We start from the raw sequence: 13,661 nt of genomic DNA, 5'->3' as shown, positions 1-13,661 counted from the left end.
ACCACAAAAGAGAAGCCGTGACTAGAAACATTTCCCCTTTCTCACTGCCATTCAATAGTACCCTGTGGTCAAAATATTGGAAAGCTCCTGATTGAACAGTCAACATTCTGCTACAGCAGTGGCTCGTTAATATGGATAGTTCAGTTCTATATTAGCCGGCAAAAGTACATGACCTGCAATGGGCGCTATACTTCCCCCCGTCCATTGCCTGGACGAGCTTCCATATTAACAAGGCACAAAATATACTGAAAAACCTTGGTCCCCAGAAAAGCTGCCCATAGTTTGAATCGTCCACATTAACTGGGGTCGCATTAATAGGACACAACTGTACTCAACCTACACATTGGCAAAGCTCACACAGCACTTTGAAGACTGGCACTGCTGATCTGACTGCAGAGTAAATGCTTGGCAGTGGCCCTCCTTTCAAGACCTTGCAAAACGAATAAACGTTCCAAAGTAGAGAAGACAGATATAACAAATTCAAATATTGAACGAGGCACTGCACACAGCAGTACACAAGCGGGAGTGATCTGTTGGGTTGAAAGTAGTTGTTCATGACGAACCGAAACACTGAAGCGGAGGGCCGTTCAGATATGCAATCTTGACAAACCAGACCCATGTATGTTGCATAAATAGAAAAAGAAGCTGGGAAAATGTTGCGTGACATCTATTCCAAGTCATAAAATTATTGTAGGCACAGCATTCCTGCTCTTTGTCCTGATCACTTGTAAAAGAAGGAGAGCACTGTATGCAGCCATGATTACAGATATGCACAGGTTTCAACAGAGGTGAACAGGACAGGCTATTGGCCTCCTTGCCTTTTTCACACATGGTCTAAAACTGGCAGGTATCAGATGCATAGCCTGGTAGAGCCTGCTGGTGCTGTTTGAAGAGGCGAGCTACGATCACACTTGCAAAAGGGTACAGTGCTCTATTTACTGATGTCTGCCCCTGTGCATACTCTCATGATCAGTATTCCAAATAAATACTTGGAAGTGCATTAATAAACTGCTGCTTATAAGAATGTGTTCTGTCAAGTCATCAACGGCATACACAGTTATACAGACTAGGCAGGCCTTGTGCGTTCCTAGCAGTGCAACAGCTTCAAGACACAAGCCAAGATTGCCACGAATTTCGCAAAGTAGGAGAAAGTGGTGTCTTGCCTGTTAGCACATCTTCCACATCAAGGCTCTCGGGTGGAGTATACAGTTGTCTTGATGCCCCCCTTGACCGAAGATAATTGTGCAATGCAACTGTGGCAAGCACAAGTTGCACTGCCTTGAGGGGCTTGTGTCGCATCGGCGCCCTGTATATCTGCCAGCGGCTGGCTAAAATGCCGAAAGCGTTTTCTGCAGTGCGCCTGGCACGAGAGAGCCTGAAATGAATGGGTTCAAGAATGAGGACAAAAGTGAAAAAAAAAAAAACCCTTTCATAGCTGCTTCATCCGTTCATGACACTGTGACTAGGCAGTAAATGCTCCTATTAAGTACATAATATTCCAAAGGAACAGCGGAAGCATGGTTTACTGCATTACAAGATGGTCTGGATGCAAGAAAGTTGGTTACAATGCAAATTAAGTAGGTTGCAAGGCCACCACTCCCGAACTTCACCCGGAAAAATGGAGAATCAGCTGGATGAAAGCAAATTCCGTCATTGTGCAACCCGCACCCTGACCCTCATCATCCTCTGCCCGAGATCCAAACAATTCCCACACCAGGAAGGTACCTTTGCTGCGAAACTACTTTTGAAAATAATTGTACGCCTTCAAAAAATAAACTTAAGTGACCAAAACAGATGCAGGAATGGATATTGTGTACGATTTTACGCAGGCCGCACCTGTAGTTAAAAATCCTCTTCTCGTGCTGCAGCTCGGCGACTGGATATGGCCGCATGAGATATGGCTTGAGGCCAAATCCCTCGTCTCCCACAATTACATAGGGAGCACTGGTACAAGAGTTGGGCAGCTGCTCAGGAGGGGGAAGGCATGTTGGGTCTGACTCGATTCTTAAGCGCAGCTTTGCCTCGGTCCAGACCCCACTGTCATTTAGGCGTCCGTTTTTGCCAACATCAGCAAAGATGAAGTTGAGGTCAGCATCCACAAGTGCCATGAGAACTATACTAAATGTTCCCTTATAGTTCCTGTACGCAGCTCCACTCCCTGGTGGTGGCGTGATGACAACATGCTTGCCATCCAGTGCCCCTATGCAATGTGGGAACTGCCACAGTTCTTGAAAGCCTTGCGCTATTTGTAGCCATTCGTCGCGGCATGTGGGTGCCTGTAGAAGGGAAACAACCAAAAGTGCAACGTTGAGACATGCTTTGCTCAACTGTATATTAGTGGACGCACACAATTTCACTGTAAAAATTAGTGTACTCTCCATGACAACTTCTTTTAGTGTAGTCCATAATTTATACACCTGCACTTTTTTATTGCTTGTCAAGGAACCTTTGCAAAGCACTGTTTGCGGAAATGAACTTTTCTAGTGCCATACATTTATGTCGAGCAGTATTTTGATTGAATGTGTACATCTGCAGATTGCCTGCAGCATTACATAAACGACAACACTTCAGCATTGGTTTCCATCCTTGATAATGTGTAAAGTGTTGAAAATTACAGTAAAGTGCACATACCTTCAGCACTTTTGGCTTCAGAACTCTGTATATTGCTTGAGACACCTCAGATATAATTCCGGATATGGTATTATGTGCCACATAAAATGCAAACTGCAGCGACATTTCGCTGTTTCCTGAAAGAGAGAATGTGGGCATTAGTGTAATGTGGACAACTACATTTTCTCCAGAAGGGGATTTGAATATGTGGCATACACACACGGCAAAATTATCTGTTAACCCAGCTTGCAAAACACACCAGAAAATGGTTAAAAAAAAAAAACTTCCCAGCTGTCCTTGCAAAGAAGTAGCATTCAATCACTGCACACCAGAGACAACTTTAGGTGCGAGTGCTGGCAGGTGCAGATGCTGAGATGCCATTTAAAATGTAACCTGCAGAAAACGGCAAAAAAAAAATGCAGGCAGCAGATGCTTTTAACGCCAAAACTATGTTGCAGTGGTGAGTCCCGATCGAACTGTCAAATTCGTCTGCCTGGCTTGTTTCCCTAAACACAATTCAACCCTGTTATTTTGTATCTCCCGCCATGATATTCTGCAGTAGGCCCTATAAATGCAGTCTATCGCACTGTTTGATTTTTTTTTATTCGCCACAATCGCTTTAATTGACTTCAATTAACTCACTCAGAAAACGTAATTAAAATGCTAGGCTGGTTCACACTAATTAGCATTAACAGCAATAATTAAGATGCTTAAATGCACGTGATGATCACTGTGCGCACTTATTACAGGGAACCGATTGCTGCTGATGCGCAAGTGGAAGCCCTTGAGAAATTTAGACATGACAGCGCTTGAACGGCAGCGATCGAGCAGTATGCTGCAAATCATGTCATTCAACTAAATTTCTTACGCGATTTTAGACATAAAGCGCAAATGGTAATAAACGTCGCCTCCAGCTCCGGCACCTGAATCTCTGCTGAGTTTAAAATGTGCCGGATGTCATAGCGTGCGACGCGCTAGATCGCTCACCTGTTGCAAGGTACCGTAGAGTAATGGCCAGCCGTTCTCCTGCCTGAATAGCTTCCCTGAAAGGCGTATCTTTCTTGGTGATGTGCGGCCTTACTTCACCAAGGAGCTCTTCAAAGGTGGCCGTGTCCATCCGTATCCAGCGGCGATAATTTTCGCTGTCTTCAAGGGCCAGCTCCCGCATCAGATTTTCATAGGCGCCCTGCTGTTTCCTGCGCTGCAGCCACGGCGACACCCAGGAAGTCCGCGGCTTCTTTGCAGGCGGCTCCTCCAACAGCTCCAGTATTACTAGAGCTGCTGTAGCAACAGCAGCCGCCGATTCAGCTTCCATTTCAGACGCGCGGAGATTGCCGGAGTGTGGATGCTTTGGTCGATGCCGAAGCGCAGAAGGGCGGCAGCGAGAGCGGAATTCCCCCGGGAAGGTCACGTGACAAACTACCACTGCGGCGCGCCGTTTTCGTGATAACGCGAGAAGAGAGGGCACGGAGTCGGCCGATGGTTTCCGAGCGTTGTCTTGCTAGTGTGACATGGGAGTTTGCAGACCATCGGCCAACACCTGTTTGGCGAGCGAGAGGGAGCCGACGCCGACAGTCGGCCGACTGTTTTCGTCGGCGCAGTGTGACATAGAGCCAGACATCACGACGACATGGTTTTGGCAGACCGAGTCGGCCGACTGTTGGCCTAGTGTGACAGGCCCTTTATAGGTCACGTGGGGAATGAAAAAACATTATATCGCTGACATTCGTTGTCATTCTGGCAGTTGAGACCGGCTGCCTTTAACATCGCCATGAATTAAAATGACAAAGAAGCGATTATGTTGCAGTTTCTTCACGTCTCCCGTGACCTATAAGCATGCTTTCACGTCACAGTCATCGTTCGGCTTTTGAAACTAAAACAGCCTGAAAAAGAAATTCGATTATAAATTATTTAGCAGTCATACCAGAATATCACATGGTATTATACATGGAATTATTGTATCTATGTATAATTATGCCTTATGCATCATTACAATGCACAAAACTTTCCCCCATACCTTAGGTGTCTACTCCATTAAGCAGCAGGAATAAGATCAAGACACAAAATGCAAGAATAAGCAAAAGAAAGAGTACAATATTCATTTCTACTCTACATGACTAAAAAGCATCTCATGAGAATGCAAATTTCAAGTACTTAATATCTGATACTAAGCAGTAGTGAACCAGTTAACCACCACGTATATTATTGTTTACAAAATGGTGTGCATTGGTTGGCATTTCAGTTCTTACCGGTTTGCACTGCCTGCCATTAACCACAAAAAACTGTACACTAAATCCGTGACTCTGCCCAACAAAAGGACTTGTTTCTTTTATTACATATATGTCACTTGTCGTTTTCTGCACTGCTTTGCATGTACAGCTTGGTCCACCATTAGGGAATAGAGAGCAGTCAGAATGGGACGCTTTAGAGTTGGCTGTTCGACAATCCTTGTTAGGTGACAACATAAGCTTTGAATGTCATCTGTTACAGCCCCCTTTCTTCAACTGCTGCTGCCCACATGCAAATAATTTTACATCTATGCACATGCTTTCCTGAGCGGTGTTTCAGTGTTGCCTGGATTCACAATAGGCAGGTTGCTTCTAACAATCTAAGAGATCATCAGAAGCAGACTGCCAAATTCATTTATCAAGAAAGGTATGATGTGGTGTAGTAACTAAGTGAACAAAAATAAAAATGAGAAGAAAAGCCATATCCAGTTTAGAAGAGAAACAAAACAATTAATTCAAAAACCAGTCTGTTTCATGGTTGTTGCATTCTTTTAGAGTAAATAGTAAGGAGCATAAATGTGCTGGGATATTAACAACCAACTCAAAGCACACACTTGAAATATGAAAACGCTTGATATGAGATCTGCCTTTCTAACCATGCTGGTATATTTATTTTGTAATTCAGATCTTTTCATTGATTGCATTATTGTGAAAATAAAAATGGCAACAGGAGGCAGTTAGCTCCATACGGCACTTCCAGCTATTCTTTGGATGTGATCTTCATTGTGCACGTCAGGCAGTAAAATAATTCAATTGCATAGACACCAGTATTTTCTATCATAAAATGTGCTGATGACTTGCAGTAAGCCCCAGATGTGACCTGGCTGGCAGATTATGAGGTGTGTCATTCTTGTCTGTGCAGAGTTGAGGAGGTATCAGGTAATCGCCACCCATGCTTGCCAGTCTGAAGTACCCAGATATCTGCGTATAGGCCAAAGAAAAATAATGTCAGTGATACCAAGCACACAACTGTTTCACACTAATGCAAAAAGAAGCAACAATCAGATCAGTATGTTTAGCAGTAGAACTCTGGTCATCTAGCTTTGAAAAGATTGCTAACAGCACAATAAAGGAAGTATGACTTCAAAATAAATGCAATGTACCCTTAGAAAAGAACTGTAAACACCATCCAGCTCTGACTTATACTCCTGCCATATTGAACTCTTTCATGACAATGAATAGTACTATTACATTAGACAGTTATGATATTCTTCTGATACATAAAATATTTATTGCCATTATTATGCATGACATTCACAATCACTTGTTTTTAGAGAATTAATTCACCTTCTGCGTTTTACAAGTGACCGGTTATTTGCAATAAGAAAATTAAGGCCCGTGAAAACTTTGAGAACAGCTGTCACTCAGCCTCCATAGCTGATAGGCAGCACAGAGAATCTAGATCTGGGTCTCTCAGACTGGTGCCTCAAACACAGTAATTGCACTTACTAAACATCTGACAAGACAGTGATGCTGTTGACCTTTTTTGTTAAGGAGGAGAGCACTTCATCAATTCTGATCCTGCTTCATTTAGAAAACTTTTCGCTTTCCTGCTCCACTAACGCTGGGTTGATACTGCTGAAATAGTCGTAAAAAGATAGTAGGTGTATTAACAATGTCAAATTACTTTTCAAACTGCTAACAGGTATAATCCTTTGCCTGCATTTAAATTACTCCATTCAGTTACAGGCACACTAAAAACTCGCAATATGCTAGCGCTCTGGTAGTGAGATCAATAAAGCATCGTTTCAGTTGCTGCAGAAAAGCAATGAAATTACAGCCAAGCGAATGAATCAGTGCCAATATCAAAGACATAACAAAACACAATGTAAGATAGTAAGCTTTATACGGCACGACACTACAGCGCGAGTGGAAGCTCCAATTACACATCTCGGAGAAATATAAGTGTCAGTACTTCTCTCTCTCATTGAAGAACTCCGGCGAAACTGCACGTGTCACCATTGCACACATAAAGTCCTTTGAAACAAAATTATTTAAAAGCACAGTCGAAAAAAACATTATGCGCAGTTTCCGATGGTACAGCCCAATGTGTGTAATTACAAAAACGAAAGCATTCCCAGCACAGTGCAGCGACATGTTGGAAGGTGTAAAGGTGTGTTACTATTTTTTTTCTTCGTAGAGGTTCGTAGAGAGGAAAGGAAGGAAGCGGTACGAGCGACGAGTACGATGCAGCGGTGGCTACGTTGGACGCTTACTTCACTTCTAAAACGAACGTCGTCGTGGAGCGGCATCGGTTCGGACAACGCACCCAACTGCCCGGGGAGACTGCAACAGCGTTCGTCACGGCGTTGCGTGAGCTGGCATTAAGTTGCGACTTCGGTAAGCAGGCTGACGATTTTATTCGTGACCAACTTGTAGCGAAAACGTGCAACCCTGTTCTTCGGGAACGCTTACTGCTTGAAGGCCCTTCGCTCACTCTTGAACGCGCACTGGCTATTGCAAACAGTATCGAAGAAGCCAGGAAATACTCACTTGAGCTGCAGTCATCGGCTGCGAGCGTTCAAAAGGTCGAAAAACATCGGATGCCATGCCGCTCAGAAACGCAGTTACCGCGTTCGCAGCAGCCGAAGTCCTGTTTCCGTTGCGGGTCTTCAGGGCATCTTGCAGATTCCAAGACATGCAAGGCGCGGGGTAAAACTTGCAGCAAATGTGGCAAACGAGGACATTTTCAGCGTGTCTGTAGAAGCGGCATGCCTGACGAAAGGGCCCTTGCTGTCCGAGAAGTCGACACCTGCAGTGCATCCGGCGATCTCAACGTGTTGCTTCTCGACCGGCAGTGCAAAGGAGGGATACACACAGAAGTCTTCGTACAAGATGTTCCTATACGTTTCCTCGTAGACACGGGTTCTGCTGTCTCCATTCTGTCGAACGCCACGTATTCAAGGTTGAAACGCTTCCCTTTGCAGCCAACATCAGCGTCACTCTACGATTTCTCTCGCCGCAGAATAACCATCGAGGGGTGTTTCACGGCGCCAGTCATCTTCCAGGATCGGCAGGCCGACATTCTCTTCTACGTCGTCAAGGACGGTACTGACATTCTCGGCATCGACGCTGTCGAAACGCTGCGTCTGCAAATCAACGGTACGTCATTGCAATGCACCCATATTACGCAAGCGCCAGAAGGCCTTGACCGTGAACTGTTTTGCCAGTTTCCGCACTTGTTTGATGGCAAGTTAGGGCTTGCAACAAATTTTGTCCATAAGGTCAAGATAAGAGAAGGAATCACGCCTGTTGTTGCTAAGTTGCGGCGGTTGCCATTTTCAATGCGAGACCGAGTACGCGAAGAGCTGCAGCGCCTTGAGCAAGAAGATGTCATAGAAAAGATTGACACGTCTGAATGGGTGTCTCCAATCGTAGTAGTAGCAAAGAAAAACGGCAAGATAAGAATTTGTGTCGATCTGCGCGAACCAAACAAAGCGATTGTCGTTGACAAATTTCCACTGCCGCACACGGAAGAAATATTGCACAAACTTCATGGCGCAAATTACTTTTCAAAGATTGATTTAGCAGCTGCATATCACCAAGTTCTGCTAAGCCCTGAAAGCAGGGAACTGACTACCTTCATAACCGATAGTGGACTGTACAGATTCAAGCGCGTCTGTTTCGGTCTTGCATCAGCACCGTCTGCGTTTCAGAAAATGATGGCCACTATTTTGCAGAACTGCAAAAACACTTTGTGCTACATAGATGATGTCATTGTGTACGGAAGCACACGTGAAGAGCACTTCAAGAATTTGAAACAAGTTTTGCACTTGATTGCAAAGGCTGGATTGAAGTTGAATGACAAATGCATTTTTAATGTGCAAGAAGTCGACTTCCTTGGTCACAGGATCAGTCACAAGGGAATACGCCCTTTACAAAGTAACATTGACGCCATCAAGGCTGTGCCAGCCCCAACAAATGTCGGTACTCTGCGCTCATTCTTGGGCATGGTAGGCTACTACGCCAAATTTATACCTGACTATGCGGTGGTTGTCGAGCCTCTTCGAGAGTTGCTACGTAAGAATGCCACATTCACATGGAACCCTGCAAGACAAGCTTGTTTCGAGCAACTGAAATGTTCCCTGGCCACAAGATGTTTACAGCTATTTGATCCTGCGGGTGACATTATTGTCACTACGGATGCCTCATCCATTGGCTTGGGAGCAGTGTTGCAACAGACAAGGAATGATGAACTGGTGACGATTGCTTTTGCTTCTCGCAGGCTTACTTCAGAGGAACAGAAGTATTCTGTAGGGGAATTGGAAGCCCTTGCTTGCTTGTGGGCATGCGAATATTGGAGAGTGTACCTTTGGGGTCGTTCATTCATATTACGCACCGATCACCAGGCTCTGGTCACACTCCTTAGTACAAAGGGAGTAGGTCGCCGACCGTTCCGGATTGCGAGGTGGCACGCCAGGCTGTTGGCATACAACTTCACGATTGAATTTCACAAGGGTGACAAGAATACTGTTGCTGATGCTCTTTCAAGGATGCCCCTTCCAGGTCGTGTGGAGGAAGAGGAAGAAGAGACTGTTTGTGTTGTCTCAACATGCATTACTCATGAAGAGTTTGTCATTGAAACGATGCAGGACCCGTTGCTGCAGCAGGTTATAAAGTGGGTGACATCGGCATGGCCCGCAGTGAAGATGTTGCCTGCCGAAGCAGTTCCGTTCTACCGGGTGCAAACTGAGCTCTCAGTCGTTGGAGACCTCCTGCTTCGTGGTGACAAATTTGTAGTACCTTCGTCCCTCGTAGCACGGCTTCTTGACGCAGCCCACGAGTCTCATCCGGGAATAACGAGGACAAAGCAGCGACTACGTGAGCAATACTGGTGGCCTGCTATGTGCAAGCAAGTAGAACAATTCATTGCATCCTGCGCGGTATGCCAATCTGTTGACAAGTCTGCAAAACCCGTGACACCACCTCTGCAGCCAGTTGCATTCCCATCTGCACCATGGCAGAAGCTAGGCATCGATATTGTGGGCCCTTTTTCCGAAGTGCCGGCAGATTGCCGTTTTGCCATTACAGCCATCGATTACTACAGCAAGTGGCCTGAGGTTTGTTTCTCAGCAAGGGTGACAACTGCAACAGTCATCTCCTTTCTGCGAAGCATCTTCAGCAGGGAAGGATATCCAGACGAGATTGTGAGTGATCATGGTGCTCAGTTTACAGCCTTGGAGTTTGACAGTTTCCTCAAAGAACGTGGCATCGCTCATACGTATTCGGCAGTCTATCATCCGCAAGCTAACGGGCAGGTAGAGAGGTTTAATCGAGTACTCAAAGAGTACGTTCAAGTCTGCGCACAAGAACATCGGCCTTTGAAGGAAGCTATCACCGAATACCTGGGAGTCTACCGTTTCACACCGCATGCGACCACAGGAGTGAAGCCTTCCGTCCTTCTTCACGGCCGTCATCCCAGAACAAAACTTGATCTTGTAGGAGCGCCAGGTAAAGAGTTTTTTCAAGATCCGCAGGCAGCGATGAAGTCCATCCACAGCAGAGTAGCACAAAGGCAACAAGCAAGTAAGACTTACACTGACCGTCGACGAGCTGCAAAGTACTCTCCATTAACAACAGGTCAACCGGTGAGAGTCAAGTTGCCTGGTCACGTGCCTAAGGGCGCTCTGAGCTACTCGAGTCCATTCACCATTGTGGACCAATGTGGTCAAGATACCTACAAGCTCAATGATGGCCGCACATGGAATCGGAGTCGGCTGGTACCTTGCCCCCAACCAGTTCCACCACCTACAGTTCCGAAAAGTTGTTCGCCTGAATCAGCAAAACCACTTGGCGAACCACAGCAGGAGAACCACGACCCACCCCAGCAGCCATCTGTTCAGACGCCAGTTGAAAGGGACGTTCCAGGACTGAGGCATTCGACGAGACAAAGAAGACCACCAGTGTGGTTTAAAGACTATGAAAGACATTGAGTGTTTATTGTGTTTTTCCAGTGTTAGTTGCTAACTCTTTTGAGGGGGAATAATGTGGTATTGTATTCTGTAGTTATGTTTGTATAAACTAGGTGGCGCTAGGCATGCGCCCTATCTGGTCAGCTGACTCGCACATCTGTATATATATTCATCATTGAACTGGAATAAAAGGGGGAGTTGGTCGAAGTATGTACGTGGCGGGTGCTTGACGTGGTGGTGCTCCGGCTGCTCCGGGCAGTCGGACCGGGCAGTTCCCCAACGGTACGGGATACAACAGTCTCTACTCACATTCTAAAACAATCCCGCCAGGTCGTTTTCTTCCACGTTGTTGCCGGCGTTGCCACGGCGTGGTGCAAGGCGCAATACGACGTCTTCCGATATCATCAGAATAACTTCAGGCGCTTCAGAAGGTCTTCCGAAGCGTACAAGTAGCACATCAATTTTTTAGCACATTCAGAAAACCACAGCACGAAAAGGCCACGCAAGGCGCAACACGGAACGCAAGGTTACTAGACAAAACCAAAGCCCGAAATGCAACCCCGCGACAAAAAGAACATGGCGCAGCAGCCTACCGCAGCTGGCGACTTTGGGGATTAGACTGGATTGGCTTCGACTGGCTTTTTTTGCCGCGGCACCTGGCGGGAGTTTCGGTTTCCTTCGGAGCCGGTTACTCTTGGGAGCGAAAATTCCTTTTGCGCGTCAGGACTCATAATTGGGAGCAGTGCGGGCATACCATTGGGCCTCTTTCCTGTAGCGGCCGCCAGTATCAACTATATATTTTCTATGCTGGAAAGGAATGCGCTGGGTGTGGCCATTATAAGCCGCTCCACAATAGCTTCTCGGGCTTGCTTGAGCAAATTGTCAGTGTTGGCTTCGCGTCTAGCCGCAGATGTACTTGACAAGCCTGTGGACATTCCTTTCACAAAGTACTTTGGCAGCGATGTACTTAGTGTGCTTGATCCCTGCACAATAAGTCTCGAGAACGAGACTACATGTTTTCGCTTGGGGCCGGGGCGTGCTGGGACGACGCGGGGACCTGCGTGGGCATGGCCCTTAATTTGCAAAACTCTCGAAGTCAGCTTCTCTTTGCAGTGGAAGGGATCTTTACCATTCAGGCCAAACCTGTTTTAGGGGCAGATCGGGTGCAGCTGTGGAGAAATCTATTGTCAAAAAATGTCGGGCGCCTTTCGTGCAGGCGCTTCTGGCTTGTGTTGTTGCGGCGATAAAGGGATTAGGCGAAGCTCTGCTAAACATTTATGCGCACGTGAAATGCACCCTCAACCCGCCGCAATTGCGACGGAATGGTGAAACGCAGCTTTGCCAGTCCTCCGCGCTGCATCAAACTCCTACCCCTAGGACGGTCCGCGAAGCCGTGGTAGCAGTGCTTTTTCTATGCAGGAAACGTGACTTACAAAGTTTTGGAACTGCTCTGCTAATATTTCACCGAATTATTGTCCTGCAGTGCGTCATGAGCTCGGTCGTTAAACACCGTTCATGGTAGAACACGTGCGCAATGTTTATGCTATACACAGGACGTTACGGAAAAAAGGCCCATTTTTTCGCCGAAGAAAAAATAGGAAATAACTTCTGCAGACACAAATCAACACGAGCTCGAAAAATGGCGAATGCAGTAACTTCGGCGATGAACAAGGCTACTATTAACGCTCATTAGTCAGTAGTGAGAGCTGATCATATTTTGCCGCTCATCGAGGAAAAATATTCGTTTTCAGATATTTGTTTGCTTTATTTATCCCGTTTTCGAAGATTTCAAGCGATCGCAATGGCAATGAGGTTGTTTTTTACTCAATAAATTAAACGAATACATATATGAGCCGCTGAGTTCTGTCGAATTGTTTCTCGAGGTCAGTGCATGATTCAGCGGTGCCTTTTCAAAATGTAATGCTATATGTTTGCATTGAATTATTTCTAGCGTGCTCAGGTGGAAAACAGTGAACAATCTCTATAAAATTTGGCTCATAAAAACGTTTTACCGAGAGAATTCAGTAGTTGACTGCGGATGGAGCGAATTCATTCAGCCAAGGCACGGAACAAGATTTCGAAAACAGACTCACTATGAAGCCTTACGGAGACAATTCTTTTGAATTTGTTTTGAGTGAGAACAGAGAGTGTTCATATAGCGAAGGGACGAAACAAACTCTATAAAATTATATCGATTTTTAAGTCGTAGCGAGCATGCTCTATAGAATTTGTTTTGACTCAGAGCAGAGAGAGTTCATAAAGAAAAGGCACAAAACAAGCTCTATAAAATTCAACTCATTATGAAGACTTACAGAGGAAATTCTATAGAATTTGTTTTGACTGCGAACGGAGCGAGTTCATATAGTGAAGGCGCAAAACAAGTTATATATAATTCGACTCAATATAAAGTCTTACAGAGGCAACTCTGTAGAATTTGTTTTGACTGCGAACGGAGCGAGTACATATAGTGAAGGCGCGAAACAAGTTCTATAAAATTCCACTCATTTTAAAGTCTTACACAGGCAATTCTGTAGAATTTCTTTTAGCAGCGAACGGAGCGAGTTCGTATAGTGAAGGCACAAAACAAATTCTGTAAAATTTGGCTCATTATGAACTTTTATTGAGCCAATTTTATAGATTCCCTGTTGACTGCGTACATAGGTAGATTTTATAGTAAGGTCTCGTTAAAGAATAAATAGAACACTTAATGAGCTGGCTCGATAGGCAGTGAGTCCCTATAGAGATCCTTGAGAATCATTATGCTCCCTATACAAGTTCAAAAGAAACTCGATATTCATTTTTGTAAGGGAAAAGTCCACCACCTGATTTCAAAACTTGTCTAAAATCAGCT

This window comes from Amblyomma americanum, chromosome 10, assembly GCF_052857255.1.
Source record: "Amblyomma americanum isolate KBUSLIRL-KWMA chromosome 10, ASM5285725v1, whole genome shotgun sequence".
NCBI classification, from domain to species: Eukaryota; Metazoa; Arthropoda; class Arachnida; order Ixodida; family Ixodidae; genus Amblyomma; species Amblyomma americanum.
Note: the sequence above shows the minus strand (reverse complement) of the source record.